We start from the raw sequence: 26270 nt of genomic DNA on the forward strand, positions 1-26270 counted from the left end.
TTCAAAATAATCTTTTTTTTCATGATTTTTCAACAAACCCAGAAAAATAAAATAAGCTTATGGTTCTATACGAGTACAGGATTGACCTGTTCCCCTTTCCATTAAAGACAGATTTATCAAATGCATGTCTCCAATCTTGAGAAATCTCGCTCTACTTAAATGACATAATGATTAACAGATGTAATGGCAGTAAGCTCATGCTGAAGTGTTCTCAGGTCATTATTACTAATTCTGTCTCCTCCTTGTATTTTGTTTGGGTCCATTTTGCGTAGTTCTTTTTCAAAATACACAGAACACCCACCTCACATAGCAGACAACACACACATAGACTAGTATATGCTGAGGCACTTAAAAAGAATCTTCCTAAACAACAAAGATCAACTGACCACCTGCTGTTAAAGTCATGCCTCAGCAAACTCAAAGGCACTCAGAAAAAAAAATGCCTAACATCATACATACTGTCCATCTTAATGGAGCCTCAAACACTAAGCCCCTAAAGCAAACACACTTCCCAGGACTCTCATCATAGCAGGCTCCATTGCAAGATAAACTGATGCTCCTCTAAGCAGGCTGAACAAGGAGAAAATAACTGTTTTTTGCTTAACTGGAGCCAGGATATACCAAATAATGTATGCGCTCAAGTTATTACGCTACAGCTACCAGTATGATTCCATCATAGTCTATGTAGGTGTTAATGACCTGAGATGTACCTCTCTAGACTATGTGAAGAGATATTATGGAGCTTTCAGACTATGTATGTATATGCGTGTATGTATTTGTATGCATATATATGTATGTATATTTGCCTGAATGTATATACGTAAAACTTAAACATTTATATACTCTTATAAAAAAGAAGAGGAGTAGCAAGGCACACACAAGATAAATGCTCCATTGTATAGAGTAATAATCACAATGAGAATGCCAACGCAGTTCAACGAAGCAACCAAGATATCCCAAATAGTTTAAAAACATATACTTTATTCGATAAAAGTGCACATGGTAAGCGCTTTCACTAAATCAGCTTAATCAGACCATATAACAGCACCATAGAACTAAGTTCATTTTAAACAATTCAAAATCTAATGGTCCAATCAAAATCCAAGCAATTGTTAACTACTATGCTCTCTTAAATAAATAACACTAAAAAAGTTGTGACACTAAAAAAGTTCTTATAACTATTACCGTAGAAGACATTCCTATAAATATCTACCCAGATACAAAATGACATGATTCACCATGAATAGACAAGATCTAAGGACAATGGCAGTAGTAAACAATATGAGGATGTAAAGATGTATATATCCTATACAACAATTATTAACTAGCAATGAAGCTACTGTACTCTCTTAGACAAATTACACTAAAAAATATAAAAGGCTTTTATAGCTGTTCCCATAAAAAAACATTTCTATAAATATCTAAGTAAATACATAGTGGCATAGTACACCATAAGTATGCAGAATCTAAGCACAAGGGCAATAATAAACTATATGGGGGTATATAGGTGTGCATATCCTGTACATTCACATTAATAATGATATCAATATATAGATGTGCATGTACTGATATATATGTTAGTATGTACAGATATATATGTTATATATGTTAGTAAACATGAACATAAACACCTCACTTCCTTATTCTTCATTTTTTTAAATGAGGTTTAATAGAGGCCTTCTCATTTAAGCCACTTCCCCTATCTGCCCTAAGTGCTATAATCCATTTATTCTCTCTATACTCAGTATGGTTCCTAATGTCACCTTTTTGAATACTAGGAATAATAACCTCTATAGCCCTAAATAAAAAATGATGGTTGTCACCATGCCTGCTGACATGTTTTGCGAGTGCATTATTATCAGCCTGTCTCCTGATGCTATAGAGATGTTCTCGAATCCTATCTTTAAATGGTCTATTTGTCTTCCCAACATAAAAACAGTGGCATAGCTGACACTCTGCCAAATAGACCACATTCGAGGTTCTACATGTCACATCAGAATGAAATATGAATTCCCTGTGTGTATCCGGATGACAAAATTTATCTTGTGTCTCGATATAGGTACAAAAATTACAATCACCACAGGGAGTTGTATGACCTGGACTGATAGAAGTCGTAAAGGAATTCTGATAGCATAATAATCTCTTCAAGTTTTTTCTGTTCCTATAAAGAAATCCTGGATATTCTTCTACAATTCCTTTTATATCTTCATTTACCTGAAAAATAGACCAGTTTTTACTAAAAATTGTTCTCAATTCTTTGTTATCTGAAGTATAAAATAGAGGTACCTTAAGAAAGGTGTTTTCAGTATGTTTACCTGAATTAACTGAAGGGTTTATAGGACCAAAATATGGTGCTGCTATACCCTGTCTCAATATATTAATGTCACTAAAGGACTCAGCAACTTCTTCCTTATTGTATCCTTTAGCCAATAGCTTATTTCCCAATTCTCCAAGTTCATTTTGAAAGCAATCATCCAAAGGATTTAACCTTGAGGTCCTCACACCTTGGCCTCTAATAAGGTTCTTGAATATATATCCTGGATGCATACTAGTCCTGAATAACAGGGAATTCCTATAACAACTTTTTCGGAAGACACCTGTGTTAATGAGGCCATTCGGTAATTTTTCAATGTAAAGGTCTAAAAATTCTATACGTGTAGCAGACCAATTCAGGGGGAATTTTAAACAGCTCATAAGTGAATTCATCGTATGATGGAAGGCAAGTAATTCTTCCACATTACTTTTCCACAAAAGGAAAAGGTCATCGACAAAACGTCGATAAAACTTTAGACTTAAACTCCTTAGTATCAAACAAAACAGTATTCTCCCAGTGTGCCAAAAACATGTTAGCATAGCTGTTCGCGCAAGGGGTTCCCATAGTGACCCCATCACACTGGGAGAAAAAGTCATTATTGAATATAAAGATATTATTCTCTAATACTAATTCTAAAAAAAGTGTAATTAGATCTATTTGAACTGAAGACAAATCACTACGCTGCTGTAAATATTTTTGCACAAAGTGAATACCAAGTTCATTAGGTATCACTGTAAATAAAGATTGTACATCTAAAGTTACGAACAGGATACCTTCTAAATCATTAAGACCCTTAACATAATCATAAAGGTTGATTAAAAATTGCTTAGAGTCACTAAGTATAAATTCATTAGAGTTAATCACTGGCCTTAAATATTTTTCTACATAAACAGAAAGGGGTTCAGTTACCCAACCACCACCCGCTACAATGGGTCTTATAGGTGGGTCAGTTGGATTTTTGTGCACTTTAGGTAGCCCCTGAATTATAGGAATAAGTGGATTCATGACAACAAGATATTCATAGGTTTCTGTAATGTCTCTTTTGTAAATTTTTCTTCTCTCTGTAAACTTATGGAGTTTTTCTCCCCAGGACTTCGCTGAAAACGAACACTTGTTGTCCAGTAGGACTATCCTGGAAAACAAATGTTAAATAAATAAATAAAATGTGTTGTAGGCTGGTATGAGCCTGGCAGCATATTACCATTACTAATGATGATACCACAATATAAGCAAAAACATGATTTCAGCAACTGGCTGTTTTTCTGGTGTTGTTTGTCATTCTAAGGGGATTCAATATTTGTAAGCTTGGGAGGACATGGTCAGCAGACCATGTTGCTTTGCCAAGGATGGTCTGCACCTTTCCCATCTAGGCATTTGAATACTGCTTAAGTGTTTATCCACTCCCATAGTGCCTTTTTTAGGCAATGCCAAACTGACAAACCTACTGACATAACAAAATCAACTCAACAGAACCTCAAGGTGTTACTGCTCAATGCCAGGAGCCTAAATAAAAAAAAATTACACTACCTCCAAGCCCACATCACACTTGAGAATATAGATGTCTTTGCAGTTACTTTGACATGGTTTAAAGCTGCAGTGAGTACCCCAGCAGTGCAAGGTTACAGTGGCTTCCACACGTTTAAACCGGTAGCTGCACAGACAAGAGTTAAAAGTGGAGGTGCCTCAGTATACATCAATAACAAGAATACCTCTAGGGTGGTCAGACAGAATGATGTCTTGGAGTTCCTCCACATGCAGATCACTATAGATAAAATCCCATACCATATCCTAGCCAGCTACAGGTCACCTTCCATGTTCCAAAAAGCTCACAATGCATACTTGGACCTCCTGGAGACACTTACCATCCAACCCTAATCATGGGAGATTTTAATTATCCCTCTATAGAGTAGAAATTCTACATAGGCTCAAATCTACAGGCACAGAGATTCCTGGACTTTGTAAATACAAACACCCTTGACCAAATAGTGAATATGCCCAGTGGAGCCTCCAACATACTGGACCTCGTGCTCACAAATATGAGAGAATGCCGAATGTCCACCAATGTGTCTTCCTCCATGGTAAGATTCAACCATAAATTTGTGTCCTTTGAAATCAAAATCAACTCTATAATCCCATTAAAAACAGTTACAGTTAGGAATTATTCCAAGGCAAACTACCTGCAATTATGTTATGGTTTGTCAAAATTCAATGCTCCCAGACCCTGAGAACACACCAGACTATGATGAATTGTTATCAGAAACTCTGTACAGCCATGTCAATAGCTGTATAGCAGCTGCTGTACTTACCAGAAGTAAGTCCAGAACTAGCCCTGGCAACAAACCATCCTGGTGGCATCCCAAATTAAACAGAATATACAACAAAAGGAAAAAAGATACGGAAAAAATCAGGAAGAGTAATTCCCATAAAGATAAAAACTCCCTCATCAAGGTAAATAGGCAACACAGAGGGCTAATTAGGTCAAGCAATGCCTTTTTTGAGGTTAAGATATCCTCCCAGGTGAATGATTACCATAAGGCCTTCTACAGCTATATCAGAAACCTCAAGGGCAGTACAAAGCAATTGCTGAACTGGTGGTTAATGGTGACATACTCACTGAGTCTGTTGATATAGCGAACTTGTTATTGGACAAATTAAGTTCCAGCTTTATTCCCCCTTTCACCCCCAACTATTCCCCGATAATACCCTCAAACAACCCCTCCAACAGTAACCACGGAGCATGTACTGGCTGCACTCACTAAAACCAAGAATAAGGCTTTAATGGGCCCTGATAACATCCCAGGATGCCTCCTGAATAATCTAAAATATGACGTATCAGGATCCATGGAGTCATTATTTAAGTAAATTGTTAAAACAGGCTTTGTGCCACATGAAAGGAGTACTGTGAAGTCAACCCCCTTCATAAGGAAGGATCTTTAACAGATCCTGGAAACTGCAGACCCATTAATATGACTAGTCTTATTTGCAAAGCCATGGAAAGAATTATGGAAATTATCAACAAGGACATAAAAGACCTCCAAATACTGGATCCATCCCAGTTTACTTTTGTCAACGGAAGGTCATGCTTACTGAATCTGGTGGACTTCTTTGAAAAGATTGATAAGGCAATGGGTAAGGGGAAAACTGTTCATACTGTATACCAAGATCTGGCTAAGGCATTTGATAAAATACCTCACTTGGGCATTGTCAACAAACTTACAGAACTAGATAGAAATCAGTTTATAACATCCTGGATAGCTAGCTGGCTCAATGATAGGACTCAAGAGGTTAGAATCAGTGAGGCCACCTCCACAAAGAGTCTGGTCACCAGTGGAGTTTCCCAGGGCTCTATGCTAGGCCTAGTTTTTGGATGTCAAAGCCAATGTCAGAGGTTTCTGGATAACAAAGTTTGCAATGTTTGCAAACTGGAAGCAGTCACTGAATCCCCCCAAGATAAGAACACATTTCAGGAAGTTCTAATACAGACAAATACTTGGTGCCAAAGCCATGGACTAAAACTCATTACCAAAAAATGCATTACAGCACCTTTGGGGAAATATGCCACTATGGGTAACTACATCATCATTAAAATACCCTTAAAAGTTGATTCACTAATCAGGGATCTAGGAACTCATGTAAATAGTAACCTAGCCCTTGACCAACATGTGTCCAAAGTAGCAAGAAAATCCTTCTGTGTTGCTCAACTTATAAGCAAAGACATGGTATCTAGGTCCAGAGAGGTCAAATACCATTATACTCGGCCCTCATCAGGCCCATCATAGAATATAATGTCCCCTTTGGTATGTGCCTGACACATGCAGCAACTGGAATGTCCACAAGGATTCCTTCCAAAAAGAATACAGGTAGTAAATATAATGGCCTATGCTGATATCCTCAAAGCCCGGTCACTTTATTCAATAACAAGCAGACATCTGAGAGGTAATCTTTGCCTGGCATGAGATGCATCCCTGGATGCTGTTTAGATGAATCTTTTGCACATCTGAAAAACAAACAACGTCAGAATGGTTTACTATTGAAATGTCAACGTCGGAATGTACGCCTATGAATTATTTGAACTACAGATGTTGGAATAGTTCATATGTGTACATGCTAAATGTTCGAATGTTATATTTGCGAATGTACTGTGCATTCGCAAATATAAACATTCGAAGGGATGTGCAGAGATTGTGGTACAGTGCAGTTAGGGAAGTACATCTCTTTCCTCAGTGTAGTGCGATCTCGGAGTTGGAATATATAGTTAGGGGGGTGTGGGAGGTCCCTGCAAACATGGGATGTTAGATGTAGGAGTTCAGAATTTACGGCAAGGGTGGAATTGTCGTTAATTGTCATAAAATGTCGAATTCGACATTTTTGAAAATTACTGCACTTTTACGACTAACTGAACAGCCATAAATCTGCAGTTTCGATATTTATTGTCAACATTTAGTACAAGATTTATGTAAACCCATCAGGACTGTTAGATTAAAATACCTACATTTGTTTGCAACATAAATAGGACATATTGTAGAGACAGACATGTTTCTCAGAAAATTCCCATTCTCTGTAACAAGCTCCTCATCCATGTGAAACAGAGTTTCTCCTTATCCCTATTTAAGTACAACTGGAACTAATGGATGGGTAATCAGATATTCACCCTTGGTCTGGCTCCTATACCTCTGATGGACAGAGACAGTCAGTAAATCACCACTATAAATTAAATATAAGTTAAATGTCTGGGTCATTTTGGGGTTGCACAGCCAGGATTTTAAGGGCCCTAGTGATCATTAGTCTAGTATACACCTATGAACCTATGAACTTATGAATACCATCTAAATTAATTTCAGGGTATGAAGTTACCTGGATGTTACTAGCAAAATTTATGAAGAACTAACAGTATCAGGCAAGAACATGGACACACCAGGAGTTTCAACACTGACACCTTTAATAACCCAAATGTATCAGATTTATGTAAAAGCAACTAGTAAAAATGTTTTTGTCTTGTTAACAATGTAGGATTTCCTCAGAATCATTCTACATTAAATTAGAATACTTTAAATAAGGCAATCACAATCATGTGTAATGTAAATAGCTCTTAGAAAATAATGGCTTCCTGTAGATGTTGGAAGTAAAACCACTCTTATTCTTAAAAACATAAACATTCATATAATTTATTTTATCATTATTATAAGAGTGGGTGAAGCTGAAAAATCAGTAGAATTGTTTAAGTATTCCACAAATTCTGATATTACTGCTTCATAACTTTTCCATATGATGAAAACATCATCTAAATACCTTAAATATAAATGCCAATTTAATTGGAATTTTGAATTCAAAATAAAATTATTCTTCCAGCTCTACATTACTTGGGGGGGGGGGGGCTCATTGCTACTCCCTTTTTCTGTGTGAAAAAATAATCTTCAAAGTATATTAAATTATTGTCTAAGATAATTTCCATCAAAACCATTGATAAATTAATCTTTAAAGCCGACAAAAACTTACAAGGTATAAGGGCATCATGAAATCATCTCAACATCTTTTTGGGATACTAAAAAACAAATATACAATCTCCTGGATTCTCAAAAACTTGCACGGCATGCAAGATCGGTGCAGGAGCTCAAGCAGGCAATATGTCTGCTGTGCGATCCAGGAATAGCTTACAGAGGCATGCATGAGCGTTCCTGCACTAATCCTGCATGGACAAAGCCCTTGTATGCAAATCACCCCATTTGCAGAAGAAATCCATTTAAATGAGGTGAATTTGTAATCCAGGAAGCTTGCAACCATCCATGCAGGACTAGTGCAATCAGCAGAAATGTACTTGGTTAGTAACCGAGTACATTTCTGCAAAATCCAAAATGGAGCTATGCTAGCTCCAAATAAAGGCTGCATATCATGTAGTAAGCAAGCCAATGGCCAAGTATAAGGCCACTGGCATTGCAAACAATACAATTTTTTTTAAAAATCAACTTTTTACTTCATACTGGGCATGCCCATACACTTAAACACATGAAGGCCATGTCTGCAAACACCAGTGGACCAGACATATCTGGCAGTCGCAGTTGTTAGTGCAGACACTCATCAGTATGCACCACTCATGCCTTACACACACAGTGGATAGGAATACAGACATATATGTAAGGACAACACACTATAACAAGCCAAAGGTAGATGGACATAGATGTGTGGAAGAGGGTGACTATGACAAGGAGCCATCCAAGCCTGTCCCACCCAGCACACAGCCAAAGAGCCCCAAACACATGAGGTGCAGATGCCACTCACTGCAGATACTAGCCACCAGTATCGGTCAGCATCACAGACTATGTGGTGCACGTGCCAGCTGTGCAACATGACTGTACAAGGACGCTGCCATCTAGCAACTGTATACACGTATGTGTGAAATATGACCCTGTGTGTGCCCGCATGTGGTTTGTCAACCCCTAGATGAATGGGAAATGGCCCATGCACACAGAGTGCCCTCCCCATAGCCCTACTATGACAAGCCTGCTGAGGTCATCTAATGTGAAATACACCTTTGGGAGAGTTATAGCCTAGTAATCTACATGGCTCATCCCATAACTGCATACTGCTGTAGTATGATAAGCTAGTTAGGTAGGTGTTCAAATCCCAGACTTAGCAACTGTGTGTGTCTGTCTGACTGTGAAGAGAGCAATGCTCTTTAGGGTAGCCACACTCCAAACACTTTAAATACTCAACCTTGGCAAGGCTGCTGATGTCATCCACCTAGAAATACATCTCTGGGAAGATTGTAGCCTAGTAATCTCTATAGCATGTCCTGTAACTGCATACTGCTGTCATGTGATAAAGTAGTTAGATAGGTGTTCTAATCCTAGACATGACAAATGTGTGTCTGTGTAGAGAGCAATACTTTTGTTGGGTACTCACACTGCCTACAAGTCATATAATCAACTTTGGCAAGGCAGCTGATGTCATTCACCTAGAAATACACCTCTGGAAAGGTTATAGCCCAGTAATCTCCATAGCACATCCTGTAACTGCATACTGCTGTAGTGTGATAAAGTAGTTAGGTAGGTGTTCTATTCCCAGACATACCAGGTGTGTGTGTGTGTGTGCCTGTCTGTGGAGAGAGCAATTCTTTTTAGGCTAGTCACACTCCCTACAATTCAAATGCTCAACCTTTGCAAGGCTGCTGATGTCATCCACCTAGTAATACACCACTGGGAAATTGTAGCCGAGTAATCTCCATAGCATGTCCTCTAACTGCATACTGCTGGAGTGTGATAAACTAATTAGATAAGAGTTCTATTCCCAGACATGACGTGTGTGTGTGTGTGTGTGTGTGTGTGTGTGTGTGCAGGGAGCAATGCTTTTGAGTCCATTCACAGACACTACAACCTCCAATGGTACCCTTTGACAAGTGTGCTGAAGGGACAGGCCAGTAATCTCTGTGGCACGTGCCATAACTGTGTACTGCTGTAGCATGATAAACTAGTAAAGTAAACATTCTAACCCCAGCCTTGGAAACTGCATGTGTCTGTCTGACTCTGTGTAGGAGGCAATGCTTTTTAGGGTAGGCACACCCCCTACAATTTAAATGCTTTACATTGGTAAGGCTGCTGATGTCATCCACCCCAAAATGCACTTCTGGGAAGGTTGTAGTCCAGTAATCTCAGTAGCTCATGCCATAACTGCGTACTGCTGTAGTGTGATTTAGAACTCCGGTAGGGTTCTATACCCACCTATGATAGTTTTGGATGTTTTGTGTGTGTTTCGATGTCTGTGTAGGGAGCTATGCATTAGAGGCTAGTCACACTCAATACATTTCAAATGTCGTACTTTGGCAACCTGCTGATGTCAGCCAATCTGTTATACACCTTTGGGGAATGAGTCCTCTAGTAATCGCCGTGGTGCATCCTATAACAGCTCCATGCTGTAGTGTGTTATAGATGCCTGTTAGGGGTTCTATATCCACACATGTTGGTTGTGGATGTTTTCTGTGTGTTCCACTGTCTGTGTAGGAAGCAATGCAGGCTAGTCACACTCAGTACATGTGAAATACCCTACTTTGGCAATCCTGCTGATGTCAGCCAATGTGATATACACCTTTGAGGAAGAAGTACTGCAGTAATCACCATGGCGTGTACTATAACTGCATAGTGCTGTAGTGTAATAAACTAGTTAGGTAGGGGTTCTACTCCTGGACATGACAGGTGTGTGTCTGTGTGCTTGTACCTCATATCCTGTGTGGAGGTGGGTGTGTGTGTGCGACACCTGGGCCCAATGTGCAGCGGGTTTTGCAAATTTCTTATATGGTGGCCCTAGTACATATCACAATGTCCACTGTACAGGGATAACAGCTGTGAAATAGCCGAGAGGCTAGGGTGCATACATATCCATACCCATACATGTGGCATCAAGGCCAGGCATCCCCAGTATTACCCAGAGCATACTCTCAACCCATGTGTCATACACACACACACATGCTGAGGCAACAGCCAATATGTGTATAGTACACTGCATATTGGTGACTGATAGCAACTATGGTATGAATGCAGTGGCCTACAGAGGACATGGCACCCTGTCCATCAGTATGACAGGCACATAACTGCAGACAGTGCGCCTTCAGTATGTTTCCCACTGGATGCCTGCAACAACTGTGGTTCCATCAAATGTGATCCAAAAAGGACATACCATGCCTTACACAAATGCTCTGCATGGACAGATGCCACTGACACAAGGGAATACTTGTAGCATGCTATCAATGTAGGTGCAGGGTCAACCTGCTGTCCAGTACCTGGCCCCACCACATGAGGGCGGGACTGTCACATCTGATGATAATATTCTGTGTACACAACATGGACAAGACAAACCAGGTACACTTCCACATGCCACTGTACATGAATATGGGATGTGTGCACATTCCAAACATCATCCATGTCATGGCATATAGAACACATACATGGCAAGCATTGCACAGCACTGGCCATGCACAATAGTAACCCAGGTGACTGGATGGTGAATACTATACCTGCCTGTGTGGGCCATTCCAGACACATCCCTTATCCATAATGCAGACCATTCTCATGTAGCCTGATGCCAAGATATACCCCTCACCTACCCTTGTACAGCTGTCTGGCACCATCAACCACTACACACCCATGAAACAATGCACACATGCATGCCAGTACTAGCACCCTGTGTCTGTGTGTGTGGTGTATGATGCTTCCGACCACAATCACACCCAGTACCACCCCCATTGGCATACTGAAGCATGCTCTCTAATGTCAGACACTATCATGTACCCTTTGACCATAGAACCTCAGGATAACCCCTGTGGGCCAATTGATACATATGCATTACTGTATTGTGGCAAAGTAACTGGTTAGGAAGTGTAATTGCTACTCTGCCAAGTATGGCAATGTGTATGAGTCCCTTAGAGAGTGTGGCTGTGTTGATGTTGACACCTGTTCATGTGGACAGGCTGGTGTGCTACACCTACTGTATCGCAACAGTGTTGCAGATGTCACTCACCAGCACATATACGTCTGGACAGCTCACCAACATGTAAGCTATGTGGCGCATGCAATAACTGCATACACATGTGATAGTTATGCATAATCAGTCAGGTGTTTGAAACCCTGTACTGGTAGGTGTGTGACACAAACATGCATAGGTTTTACTCACCCACACCTTCCCTGACATACTTTGTCTATGTCTGTCCCTCTCACACCCTTTCCAGTGGATGTGGGATGTACACCTGCTTTGCTAGGCAGCAGCTTGTGTTTTGTAAGTGATGGTCATGATCAGCTGATGGTCTTTGCACCAATTGCAGTCTTCCTATAGCTGTGTTCATGTGGAACAGCTGTGGTAACATTCCCATAGCCAATTGCATGGAACACACTCCAATATCTAGGAACATCATGTTGGTTTTGGCCCTTTACATTCACTGTGGGCAGGAACTAGATCTGTTGTTTGGTCAACAGCACCTCAGATGGATTGTGGATTCACCTCTAACAACATACATTGTGGAAACAGGGCAACACACAGGAGAGGGATGTGCCTGACCTGACTACAGACTGTAACTGCTGCTATACTGCATGTGGAGTAATGTTGGTTTAACAGTGTGTGTGTGGATATGGCTGTCCTACATGTTGTAATACCTGCCATGTCAGTTCTATGTTTATGAGGAATCTGCATCTGCAGGGTCGTTTGCAGACTGGGCAGTGTGTTGTGCCCTTGGTGTCATGAGTTTCCCACAGAGCACGTAACTGCGAACTGCAGAAGGTAGTGTGAGGATTGCAGTCTGTAGATGGTGAAAGTCGCGACAGTTACTGACTTCATATCCCTCATAGGACACATGTTGCAACAAACCCTGTTATGACAGTACACGTATGAGGTTATCACAGCAACATGTCAATATTGGCTCAGTGTATGTGCTTCCAGCCACAACTTTGTCATCCTTTGTACATATAACTGCAAAAACAGGAATGCAGGCAAGAGGGCTTGAGGCATGCACACAGTAGTAGTTTCCAAAGTTTATTCTTCAGACTTCACTTCAAACAAACAATAAAAACAATAAAAAAAAAGTAACCATAAAGCACTACTGTGTGCAGTACATATTTGTTTTATTTGTTTTACAAGAAGTCGGATTTTTAAAGAAGCATACAATGGGTTAATTGTTATTTCCTGCTTACCTTGGAGGCGGGCTTGTCTTTTGCTTAGAGGAAGTTGATGTGGTTTAAATTTGTATTTACTGTTTGAAACATTCTTGTTGCAACTGTCTGATGAAGTCTCACTAAGGGGTGAGATGAAAAGTGCTTTATGGTTACTGTTTTTTATTGTTTTTATCATTTGTTTGAAGTAAAGTCTGAAGAATAAACTTTGGAAACTACTACTGTGTGTGTGCCTCAAGTCCTCTTGCTTGCATTCCTGTTTTTGCAGTTACCTGTTTCGGTATTCCAAGTTAACCTTTGTACGTATGTCGTGCATTAAGAGGTGCATATGTGCTGTGCACCATCATTAGTATCATCATATCTGATAGCAAGCCAGTGAGATATGAGACTGCTACACATGTTATGTACAGTACGGGTAATATTTGATGACATTACCAGGACATTCCATGGTCGTTTGTACAGTACTAAGGTCTGTGTAACTTTGGTGAATGTCGACAGTGTGTGTATTGTTAACATGTTCTTTAGCCTGTGTACATACTGTGGTAGATGTCATTTTTATAGGTCCTGCCCTATCTGATGTTACATGCTGCTCCACTGTATATTACCATAGTGGTTTACATGTTTGTAGGGCCACACACACACATGTCCCATACCACAGACAGACAGCAGACCACACCGTGTAGCAGCCCAGTATATGTATGGTTAGTCTGTGAGTGGCACATATGAGGATGGTGTTGAACAGATAGTCCATATACTGTACTTTTATGCTAGCTTACCATATGTGGCTGTGTTCACATTGGATGTGATTATGCACCTTCACACAGGTGTATCTTACCCTGTGCTGTAACATGCATGCAGAGTCTGCTATATATGCAGGTACATGTGCATTCCCCCATAGGAAATGTTGGCCAGTGTTGAGCCAGTCTGCCTGTAGCCTGCACAGTGCATTGTAACATGTCTAGCAGCTTAGTGTACTTATCCAGTGAGATGTCATGTGGAGATACTTGCTGGATGTATTGCTGCCGGGTCTCCCTTAACGGTCATGTATGTCAAACAGAGCAGTGGGATGCTGTACAGATGTATGTCAATATCTAGTGGGTAGTATGTGGCCATGGCACCCCTGTACCAGTGGTTATGTGTCAGGCCAGACAGGGGTGTGTAAATGCATAAGCTATGGTGGTATATGTATACCAGTCATTATGTGTTATACCCATTTACATGGCTGTTAACATCCATATTGTCATGCATGGTACACATGTTAAGCACTAAGGGGTTCTCTGTATACCTCTGGACTGTAAAGTGTGATATAGAATGTCCACATATATTGGCCAATATCTGTGCTGCAGTCCACAGGGGCATTACGTGCTAGCATTGGTACCTTAATTAGGATGTCCTTAGGATGTCTGTCAGTAGCCAATGGCACACAAATGGAAACCAGATGTGACCTCCCACACACACCATGTCTGTAAAGCCATGTCTGTGAAGACAATCCCAATTACATTAGCAATAGTCTACCAATTTACCTGCTAGACATACCAGACATCCACTTGCACTACGATGTTGGGACTGTAGGGGCTGGGGTAGGTCTACACTCCATGTCCAGGACATATGGTGACAATATCTGTACATATAATCATCCAGATATATATATATATATATATATATATATATATATATATATATATATATATGATTACACATATACATATCGACATATATAGATGAGTATGTATATGTACATAGATATACATATACACACCCAGATATATACATATACAGAGTATTATATGTCTGCACATATTCAGATAGTGATACATGTGCACATATATGTATGGATATCTACAGATATATCGACAGTAGTAGGTATATCGGTATAGATATGTATGCACATATAGTCATATATATATATATATATATATATATATATATATATATATATATATATATACCAACATAACTAGGCATATCTGTAAACATAGGATGTGCATACATATATAGCTATATACACATATATATATATGTACATATATGCATACCTATATATACACATATGTATAGATACATATATGTATAGATATGTATAGATATGTACATATGAAGAGATGTACACATGGCCATATATATGTAGCACTATACAGGTGTGTATACAGACATATGTATGTGTATACCTGTTTATGTACATATAGACATAAATACACCTATATGTATACAAACATATACCTGTCATGAGTAAACGTCATGGTTGCATATACCCTCCCACATGTATCCCACCGTATGTATCTGCTATGCATACATTATGATAAAACAACATATGTGATACAACAGTCATATTAATGACAAGGACTACACAATCTAGGATGTAAAGGCAAGTGTTCACTACCACTCAATTTGGGTAATGACAGCTGTATTGGTAACACAACAGCTGTCCCCACAGTGGTCATGGCATAGTGGTCATGTGTTGTGACTTCAGTGTAAAGGGCCCTGAGTTCATGACCTGTAAGGGCTGCTCATTATGTTGCTGGGCAGAACAAGGTCTGTTGGATACAGAGTGGTTAAGGCAGTGTATGTGCAATGTAGGCCACACACGTCAGTATCATGACATTGCTAGGTAGGGGTCCAGTCCCATTGTTGGCAAGTAACAGTGTGCATGTATGTGGATGGGTCTACATCCGGTTTCAGGGTATACACGCCTCAGCGGGCCAGCTGTCCATGTGGCACAGGCAATACCCGGTATAGTAACCTGTGACATGTGTTTGACTGTACCCCAGATATGTCACTGCCATGGTGTCAGCACAGTGACATACCCCATTGTGCAATATGACCACAGACCATCCTCGTGCTGAAATATGTACACCTACAACACAATTGCATATCAGTTTAGAGACCACAACCAAGCAGTGTTACTAACAGCTAGATGCCATCATTGCTGGATAGCTACACTACCTGCCAAATATGCCTCACACTCTACACCCTACAACATGTTACACTGCAGGACTGTGGTACACTGGTGTACAGTCACCATGTGCATCAGAACCATATCAGCCTGTCCCTGAATTGATGGTATGGATGATAGGGATGGGGCACAGGTATCATCATATGCACAGGGTGTGGTGTTGGTCTGCCAGAGGCTGAGGGTGGGCCATACATTTGACACCATGTGTGTGGATGAGGGGTGTACTCTGGTGAGCTGGCTGAGGTGATGTGGTGTATGTAGGTACGAGGTTGCCCTAGGTGTGTTTGCATAGTGTGTGGGTATGCATGCACACAGTTCTGCCTTGTGGTTGCCCTACATAGGTGTTTATGGATAGCTGCAGACTATACCTGGCAGGGTATGCAGTTCAATGCCTCTGGCCACAGACACGTGGACTGTGCCTGCCAGGGGTTCTGTAGGCACATGCAGGTACAGGCGTTGAAGGGATATTCTCACCTGCTGATGACATTTGTCCGCTGGTACCACATCCCTCCTGGGATTGGCCAGGACCACATGCACGTGGCCTGCTATGGTGTGGTGTGGTGTGGACAGCACACTCCCCACACTGCCAGGGCTGCTACTGCCACTACGGGAGCCCCTTGGTGTCCTAGCACATCCACACTGAGTGCCAGCTAAAAAGAGGAAACAAAGCTGAGCCAAACCACCATGGCTGCAAAATCTTCAGTTTAATGTATAAAACACACAGGAAGAATAAGCACTTTCATGATCTCACTGACCGCTTCATCATACTGAATGTATCAAACACAACAACCTTCTTTTAAGCACATAATTAATCACACATTAATCAATTAAACAATTAACAAAATAGTCATGAATTTATATACATAATATATACATACATATATATATATATATATATATATATATGTATATATATATATATATATATATATATATATATATATATATATATATATATATATATATATATAGCATAAAGATATGTTAAGTGCCCTGGCTTTCAGAAAAGGCTTAAGTGAGGCAGTCTCATTAATCTCTGGTGGTGTATGAGCATTTAGCCTAAGAATCCACCTCTGTTCTGCTAATTCCATTCTATTTTTGATATCCCCCCTCTTATTCCTTCATCTAAAATTTCTAATACAAGGAATTTGAGACAATGTGATATTCCTTCAGTCTCAACATGTTTAGCCAGAGCACTAGTTTCCTTCTTATTCTGGATGTCCCTAACATGTTCCTGAATGCGCTCCTTTAGCATTCTGTTGGTCTTCCCAACATAGAAGACTTTACAAATGTATACAATTTATACAATTCCTTTAGCTCCTTTTTCAATTCCCCTTCTTACGGCACAAAGAAATCAATGAGTAAACTCATATAGTCATAACTCAGTTGTAAGTTCAATTGTTTAATTGATTAATGTGTGATTAATTATGTGCTTAAAAGAAGGTTGCTGTGTTTGATACATTCAGTCTGATGAAGCGGTCAGTGAGATCATGAAAGCGCTTACACTTCCTGTGTGTTTTATACATTAAACTGAAAATTTTGCAGCCGTGGTGGTTTGGCGCAGCTTTGTTTGCTCTTTTTATCTTGTTTCTAGCTGAAAGCCGTATCCTTGGTCAGATATCTGGTTTTATTTTTACTTTCTTCGTTCAAATTTGTGATTACCAGACCTGAACATGGCTGAAGGTTCTGATTTAGAAGTGGAGCATGTATTAGCTGGCAGTGTTGTTCTACAAACACAAGCTGAATGGCTTGACCGGATTTTATGTATGGAGGTGAATCCGTTGGTGAACCAACCTGTGTTTGCTGAAGACAAAAGAGGGAATATGGATGTAGATTTACAGATGCGCTTTAGAGAACACTTCAGAGAATATGAGAACAAACTATACAAATTCAAGCACTGCCAGTGGCAAAGGTTCCACTTGGAAGCTTCTCTACATTATAAAATTGTTCCTAGAGGGTTACGTGTATTGACAATGCCTACATATGGTGATTCATTCCCCGACTTGTTAAAGAAATGGCAACAAATGAACTTACAACTGAGTTATGACTATATGAGTTTACTCATTGATTTCTTTGTGCCACAAGAAAGGGAATTGAAAAAGGAGCTAAAGGAATTGTATATGCGCCTGCAAGCTACATATCCTGCTGACATCATTTTAGATAAAGTGGATGTGCTGCATGAACAGATTTTTAGTTATGAAAAAGTCTTCAAAATGGGAAAATGAAGAAATTGCAATGGGACATGAATGATTTTCAAAGTGGGAGGGTCTTTGCTTGGCCTAGACTGCCTGCCATGAGTATTAGCCAATCGAATGAGCAGCCTGTTACTCAGCAACCAATCGTGAATGCAGGGGAGGAGGAGGAAGTGATTTCACATGTAAATATGACCATTACAGAGATGGCATCTACCTCAGATACTGCACAGAGTGCTGCTAAGAAGGGACAACATAAGGCCAGTAATATCAACGAAGCAAGAAATAAATGAGAACATAATATACAAACAAATCCTTTTTCCGAGGATTCGAGTGGAAAAAAGGGGACATCAATTATACTGTTCCAACTACAGAAAGCGTTACTCATCAAAGAAAGGTCAAGGAGCCGAGGGAGAAGGGGAAGAGCTCCACAACTGCAAGAAGTGATGGGAACACAGCAGAGGGTTACAAGGAGCCAAAATTCAAAGGTTTGGTCCTGAACATTTCTAGCATATCTTTGACTGATGCACAGTTACTATTACTAGGCAAAGGATTGTCTTTTATTCCGTGCAAAAGATTGAATTAACTGACATTTTGCAGGAATTAAGATTATTTGGTAGAACTCTAACTTTGAAAACTATTTTTAAAAATACTAATAATGATTGTTTTAACTTTGCTAAGCCTAGTACGTTTGTCCTTAAGATGCATCCGACTGTTAATACTTTCATTACAATTTGTGATAATGAGATTAGAAAGATCTTTGATAAAGGTACAACACCTAACTATTTTAATATGGGTAAAGATGAAAGTGATGCATTACTTGAGTTGAAATCTTTACAGTCTATTGAGATTAGGCCTGCATACAAGGGGGAGGTGTTGTAGTCCTTGATAAAGATCTTTATGTGACCCAGATGCATTTATTGTTGTATGATACAGCCACATATCAGCGAATAATACGATTGCAAGGAAAGGTCATTATCGATAGGATTTTTGTCATGATATTTGACCTATTTATCAATGGAATGATCTCTGAAGAATTATTTAAATACCTTACTGTGGATACTCCCTTATATCCGACAATTTATGGACTGCCTAAGGTACATACAAATTTAAAGAATCCACTTATGAGGCCAATTGTCTCTAGTAAAGGATGGGCTACTGAACCCTTGTCAATTTATGTAGAAAAATGCCTACACCCAGTACTAGAAACCTGTGAAAATATACTTAAAGACACCAAGTCATTCTTCCAGGAATTATATAATAAGACCAGGGGAATTTAATGTGATTTTTTATTTGTTACTTATATAAACATATTTTGTGATGTTTTCAAGAAAAATTGGAATATCCTGAATACAGTTAAAGAATTAGAGGGGATACTAGACGATGCACCTAATTTCTATTGTATCATTATTCACTGTCATCCCTAATAGTTGGGGTATTGAAAACATCCGAAGTGTATTGAATGGTAAACAGTATTATATTAATGACAAAGTGAACCTGATATGCTCACTACTGGAGATTATTTTAGAGAATAACATTTTTATCTTTAGGGAACAGTACTAACTCCAAATGACTGGCGTAGCGATGGGCACACCTTGTACCAACAGCTACGCCAATCTTGCGTTAGTTGAGTGGGAATGTGAGTCATTCTTAATGAATGAAGAGTATAAGAAAAACTTGATTTGGTATACTCATTTTGTGGATGACATGTTCTTTTTGTGGGGGGGCATGCAAGGAGAACTTGATTTGTTCTTGGAATATTTACATTCGACCACTAGGTTTCTAAAGTTTACCTGCAATGTTTCAACAGATGAAATTGAGTTTTTGGACATGAGGGTGAAGAAATCAGATATCCTTGGAATACAAACTAGTTTGTATAGGAAACCTACTAGAAGAAACACATTGCTCCATAGAAACAGCATGCACCTGCATTTTATTGGGAAGAATGTAGTGAAAGGACAGATCATAAGGGTAATGAGATTACATAATGATGAAGCACAAATGAAATCGGCAGTGGATACACTTAGAGTAGATTTCTCAGAGAGAGGTTATCCTACACATATATTTGATGATTATGTGGCTGTAAGAGGAAGGCATATTTTTAACATAGGGAAGATAGTATGCCTCAGATTAAAAGAGAAGGAAGGAATAAACTCAGGTTTCCACTCACTTATGCTAGTGATATAAACATATTTTGTGATGTTTTCAAGAAAAATTGGAATATCCTGAATACAGTTAAAGAATTAGAGGGGATACTAGACGATACATCTAATTTCTACTTTAAGAATAAGAAATCCTTAAAACGTCAACTTTGTTATAGAGCCCCAGGATGTAGATTAAGTATCCTTTCTCAGAGAAAGGGTACTTATGTTTGTAGGAATTGCTCTGCATGTAAATATCTCTATTCTTGTACAACTTTTGTGCATCCGCATTCACACTTTGAGATACATGCTAGACACTATGCTGACTGTAGAACAAGGAATATAGTCTACCTTGCATTTTGTGAAGTTTGTAAAGTCTTCTACATTGGGAAGACCAACAGAATGCTAAAGGAGCGCATTCAGGAACATGTTACGGAAATCCAGAATAAGAAGGAAACTAGTGCTCTGGCTAAACATGTTGAGACTGAAGGAATATCACATTGTCTCAAATTCCTTGTATTAGAAATTTTAGATGAAGGAATAAGGGGGGGATATCAAAAATAGAACAGAATTAGCAGAACAGAGGTGAATTCTTAGGCTAAATGCTCGTACACCACTGAGGATTAATGAGACTGCCTCACTTAAGCTTTTTCTGAAAGCCGGGGCACTTAAACACTAGGTTTAGCAGAAGAGAAGCATTATTTTACATCATTTTTAACAAATATCCTTATGCAATATATATATTTTTTATATTATGTATATAAATTCATGACAGTTTTGCTAATTGTTTAATTGATTAATGTGTGATTAAATGAGTATGTGCTTAAAAGAAGGTTGTTGTGTTTGATACATTCAGTCTGATGAAGCGATCAGTGAGATCATAAAAGTGCTTACTCTTCTTGTGTGTGTTATACATTAAACTGAAGATTTTGTAGCCATGGTGGTTTGGCTCAGCTTTGTTTGCTCTTTTTATCTTGTTTCTAGCTGAGAGGCATATCCTTTGTCAGGTATCTGGTTTTATTTTTATTCTCTTTGTCAAAATTGAGTGCCAGCTGCTGGTGTTGCTGGCCCACGTCCATGCAGGCATCATTGAGGGCCATCATCTCATCATGTCATCTATCTGCTTGCTCGTTAGAAGCACGGATGGCAGCCGCCACTTCATGGAGGTTGTCACCTATAGCTGCGAGTGCAGTCCTCTGCAGCCTAAGGCCCTGTCTGGTGTAATGCTCAATACGTGCCTGTGCCACCATTACAGCCTGGAACATGCTTCTGCTGTTTGCAGCTATGTTTCCTATGCCAGGGGCATAATGTCCAGCAGCCCTATCACGAGCATCCTGGGACATCTGCCTATATGGCAGCCTGCCGGACATCCGGCTATGCCTGCTGTGACTGGACACAGTAGGCATGGCTACCACACTTTCCCGTGCACTGCCACTGAACGCCAGCTGTCCCTCTGCTATGGCCTCTGGTGGTGGGGTGTGTATAGGCACTGTAACTGTGTGTGGGAGTGGAGTGGCTAAAAGGGGGATGTCAAATGTTGGTGCATTGTCGGTCCCTGACAACCCCACCTGTGCCTCACCATTATCATCATCATCATCATCGGTGTCTGTATGGACACCTACATCAGACTGGGTGCAGGAGGGACCCTAACCCACCTCGCCATCTGTGGGGGAAAACAATAACTGCACTTTAAAACCTGTACAGCATTGCTTAACAGTATACACACACACACACACACACACACACACACACACACACACACACACACACACACACACACACACACACACACACACACACACACACACACATCTCCATACTACCTACCTGTCCATGGATTTACAAGCAGCCTCACGTATATGTCCATGTGTTACCCCATCCTGCATCACACTTGTTAACACACACACATTGCTACCACTCATTAACCTCACAGTCCTCTAAATGCCCACACAAGCGGCCAAAACACAAGGCCTGTTGCTACATTACCTGCCTGACCTGTGTGTAGTGGAGTAACACCGCCTCAATGCTGTCATTCAGTATGCACCCTCTGTATGGCCGGAATGATGTGCATGGCCCCTATTTGTGTGGGCTACTATGTTGTACCCATAATAGCTCCCACTGGTGTGTCATGTGTATGTAATGCTCAGTACATGCCAGATATGCTGCTCTGTCGGCCCATCATATGTCAGCTGTAATATGTGGATACACTCCTTGGTGTTGGCTATTACTTCCTCAATGCATCTGTAGAGCTGCATATGTGGGCTGTAGGTGACCTCTCCGCTGATAGCAATATTAAGTGTGTACCTGGAGTCTACCTGCCCTTTGGATGCCTGATCTAAGCTGCATGCCATATTATACTCTTTGCTGTCTGTGAGTACATGAGGAACTCCATGTCCATGTACTGCATGGTCCCAAAGGGGGGTACAGCCATATGAACAGCCCACAATCACACATGTGCATACATGGCCACACACACAAACACACACATGCACACACACACATCATACATGCATCTACCTCCCACCACTTCACCAGAGTGACCCTGCAGGCAAACTAACTAACCACCAGGATGCGCGCGCACACACACACACACACACACACACACACACACACACACACACAGGTGAGGTTGCGCAATGATCGTACACACAGTCCTCCAATTACCCATCTGCCAATATGCAGAACATATGGTACAGAACAGCATGCAGTTCAGCTATATTCACACCATGCTAGCAATGATATACATGTGTATGATGCATGTGTTGTGACTAGGCGATGCCCCTTCCCCTGGATACCTCTGCACCCATGTACACATAATTGCTGTGCACCTGTTCTGCACTCTGCCATATATTGTGCACCCCAACTCACAGGTTCCCAACCCATTGCGGAATGTGTAGTACCATGTCAGTTATGCGAGCTGTACCTCTCAGCAACACATACCTGGGATGATATGTGGACTGTTGTCATTGGTGAATCCCGGATGCCTGATTTACAGCTGTCAACATCAACAGACCATGTATAGCCAATGCAGAAATGCTTACACTGTACTACCATACATCAATCGTAAATTCACACAATACTACTACATCTGGACATCTGTTTATCACTACAATGCAGCAACACAATATTTGTATGACATATCAGATATGCATGATCTACCTGTACCACTGCGGATATTTACACAACAGTGGTCTATTGATGTGCCCTGTGTCTTTACCTGCACGGTCCTCAGCTGTTGTGTGGGTGACACTCACCTCCACGAAGGGGTCCAGTGGTTGATGGTGTTCTAGACGGGCAGGTGCCATGAGGCTGGCCAGGAGATCCTCCACATGTGTCAGGGGGGGATGAATGGCATGGCCCCCCTGTGGCAAGGTGATCCCCCTGGACTGCGGCAGCACGCCGACGGGAATTGCGAAGAAGGTTGCTGCAATGATGCTGGACCTGCTCATAACTGAGGTTATACAGGCCAACATCATTGATCCTGTGGATGAGATTGTTCCACAGGGCGGTCCACTCCTGCTGTTCTTGTGTTGTCCTGCCAAATAGGACCTGGTAGTGCAGAACCAGGTGGTTTATGATGACATCATTCTCCTCCGCAGAATATGCCGGCAGCCTGATGTCTGCCATCTTGCCTGAAAAAACATGAGGATGGGAACAGGCCTGAGTTACTCATATGGCAAGGTTACCACAGTTCATAATACATATCTATGTCACCCCCCCCCCACCATATCTGCTTCAACAGACTATACACACAACTCATTAGGTATGGCTACAGCTTAACTACCATTTGGACAGATTGTGTAGTATACCAAACCTTCTGCTATATGATTGTAGCCATGTCCCCTGTGTGGACACTAACATTGCTCATTGCTGGCCTGTTACAGACTATTCACTTACATGTCATTGTCAGGGCCACTATGGTTACATATATGCCAGTGGTAGGGCTGCTCTGATTGCTGCACATCTGACAGTCTGTGTTGTAGGGGGCTTCTATGCATGCTGTTGGATATGTACCAGGATTGTGTAGACTATTAATACCAACATATGTACTATGACAGTGAAACAATAACATGTATATGTTCCATTGGCCAGGTGATCCACCTCTCCACACCCATCTGACCAGGTTACCTGGCCACATCACATGTGTGTGCCAACCTGGGGCCTCCTCGTGTACTGTTACAGCTATACCATCAGGTGGAGCCACCCAGGGGATGTTGGCCCCCCCCCCCCAGGGCACTCACCAACACGTTCTTGTCCTCTGAGCTCAGGTCTAGGGTCTGTTCCATACCAGGCTCCACAGACACATGAGGGATGTGCTACATCAGTCTGAGGCACCCAGCACACATTCACACGAACAACATACTCCTCCTGTTCAGCCATCAGACCTGGCACCTTCAGGATGTGGATTGCTGTTGTAAGTGGCAGTTGGTGGGAGCCTTATTCCCATTCATATTGGGGACTATGGGGCATCCACATCACGGACCACACACACTATCCACGGTGTTTACCCACCACATGTGTCACATACCACCCCTGTAGACTGTCCTCTATGTCTACAAATCCTGACCACCTCCAAGTGTGTATTTGCCATACTTCCCCATATTCCCATTGCATACTTCACAGACGGGGGCATTGTGGTGCTAGGACAGGACTAACATGTGACATACCTGTCCATGGTGCACACACTGCCAGCTGTAGATATCTGTGTGTATTGCTATGTGTGCTGCTGCCTCACACATAGCACACATCACTGTGGTAGTGATATAGGGAACATGTCTTTCCACACATAACTGTTTGTGTGTGTGTTTGTACAGATGTAGACATTTGCATATTGGTATTTATCTATATGTGTGTAGATATATGTGACTTCATATATATGTGCACACATATATATGTCTACACATGGGTATATGTATATTTCTGGACATACATGGTGATATACATTTATCCTTAGATATTAAATCTGTGACATATGTACACATATGCATAACTATATGTGGGGTACATTCAGACATCAGCTCCACAATCTCACGACACCTCCCTGCACAGCTGCACTGTTCTGCCTTGCTACAACACAGACAGGTGCCACATATGAACATGGCCTGACATTGGTGGGGTATATGTGGGACCTGTTTGCAGGTAACTCTATTACACACCTATGGCATTCTGGCATGCTACATTACAGATTCACCTGGCTATCCTGCCAGTGGCGGTCCATGGCTCCCACATGTCCATCATACTGGCATTACTTCCAACACTGGCTATTGGCCACGTCATATGCATATTTCCCATTACACAACACACACTATGATGGCTTATGTCCTGTCTGATACTGCTGACCTGCACAGTTAACAACTACGGCCCACTACCCACAGGGACAAACACTATTGTCCATAGCAGTTGTTCAGTTGACCATCATCACAACAACACCTGCTGGCATATATAACACATTCCACATCATCTGTCACAGTACTATGGACCAGGTACTACATTCTAATACATGTACATATACTTCACATACCTGTTGTGGGAAATATGTATTACTGACTGTCAGCTGCATAGCTGGCTGCGTTTTCAGCTGTAAATGTTCTTTGCGTTTTTTTATTCCTGTTTTTTTTTTTTTTTTTTCTTGCTTGCTTTCTCTTTCCTGTGACTGGATTGAGCTGTTTGGGGTAGACTGCAGCCTGGCTTTAGTAGGTAATGCACTTGATCAGGTGATGGCCTCTGAACCAGTCAGTGTCCTACACTTGCTAACTGCATGCAGCTTGCTGTGTAGTACTTCCAATTGCCATTGTAATGGCAACCAGCTACTATATATACCTACATCATGTGGGCATGGTCCCTTTACCTTTCCTGTGTGATGGGCATCCTTCCTGTGTGTGCACATCAGTGTTGCAGACATCAGGTAGCAGTACCTCTTCCAGGGGAACCTGCACACTTAGGTCAGCTACATATTTGTAGGAGGATCCAGAACTACAGACAGAGTGTGAGTAGAGTTGTGTTATGCTTTGTATAGTGCTG

Source organism: Protopterus annectens, chromosome 12.part0 (assembly GCF_019279795.1).
Source record: "Protopterus annectens isolate FY-2018-M chromosome 12.part0, PAN1.0, whole genome shotgun sequence".
NCBI lineage: Eukaryota > Metazoa > Chordata > Ceratodontiformes > Protopteridae > Protopterus > Protopterus annectens.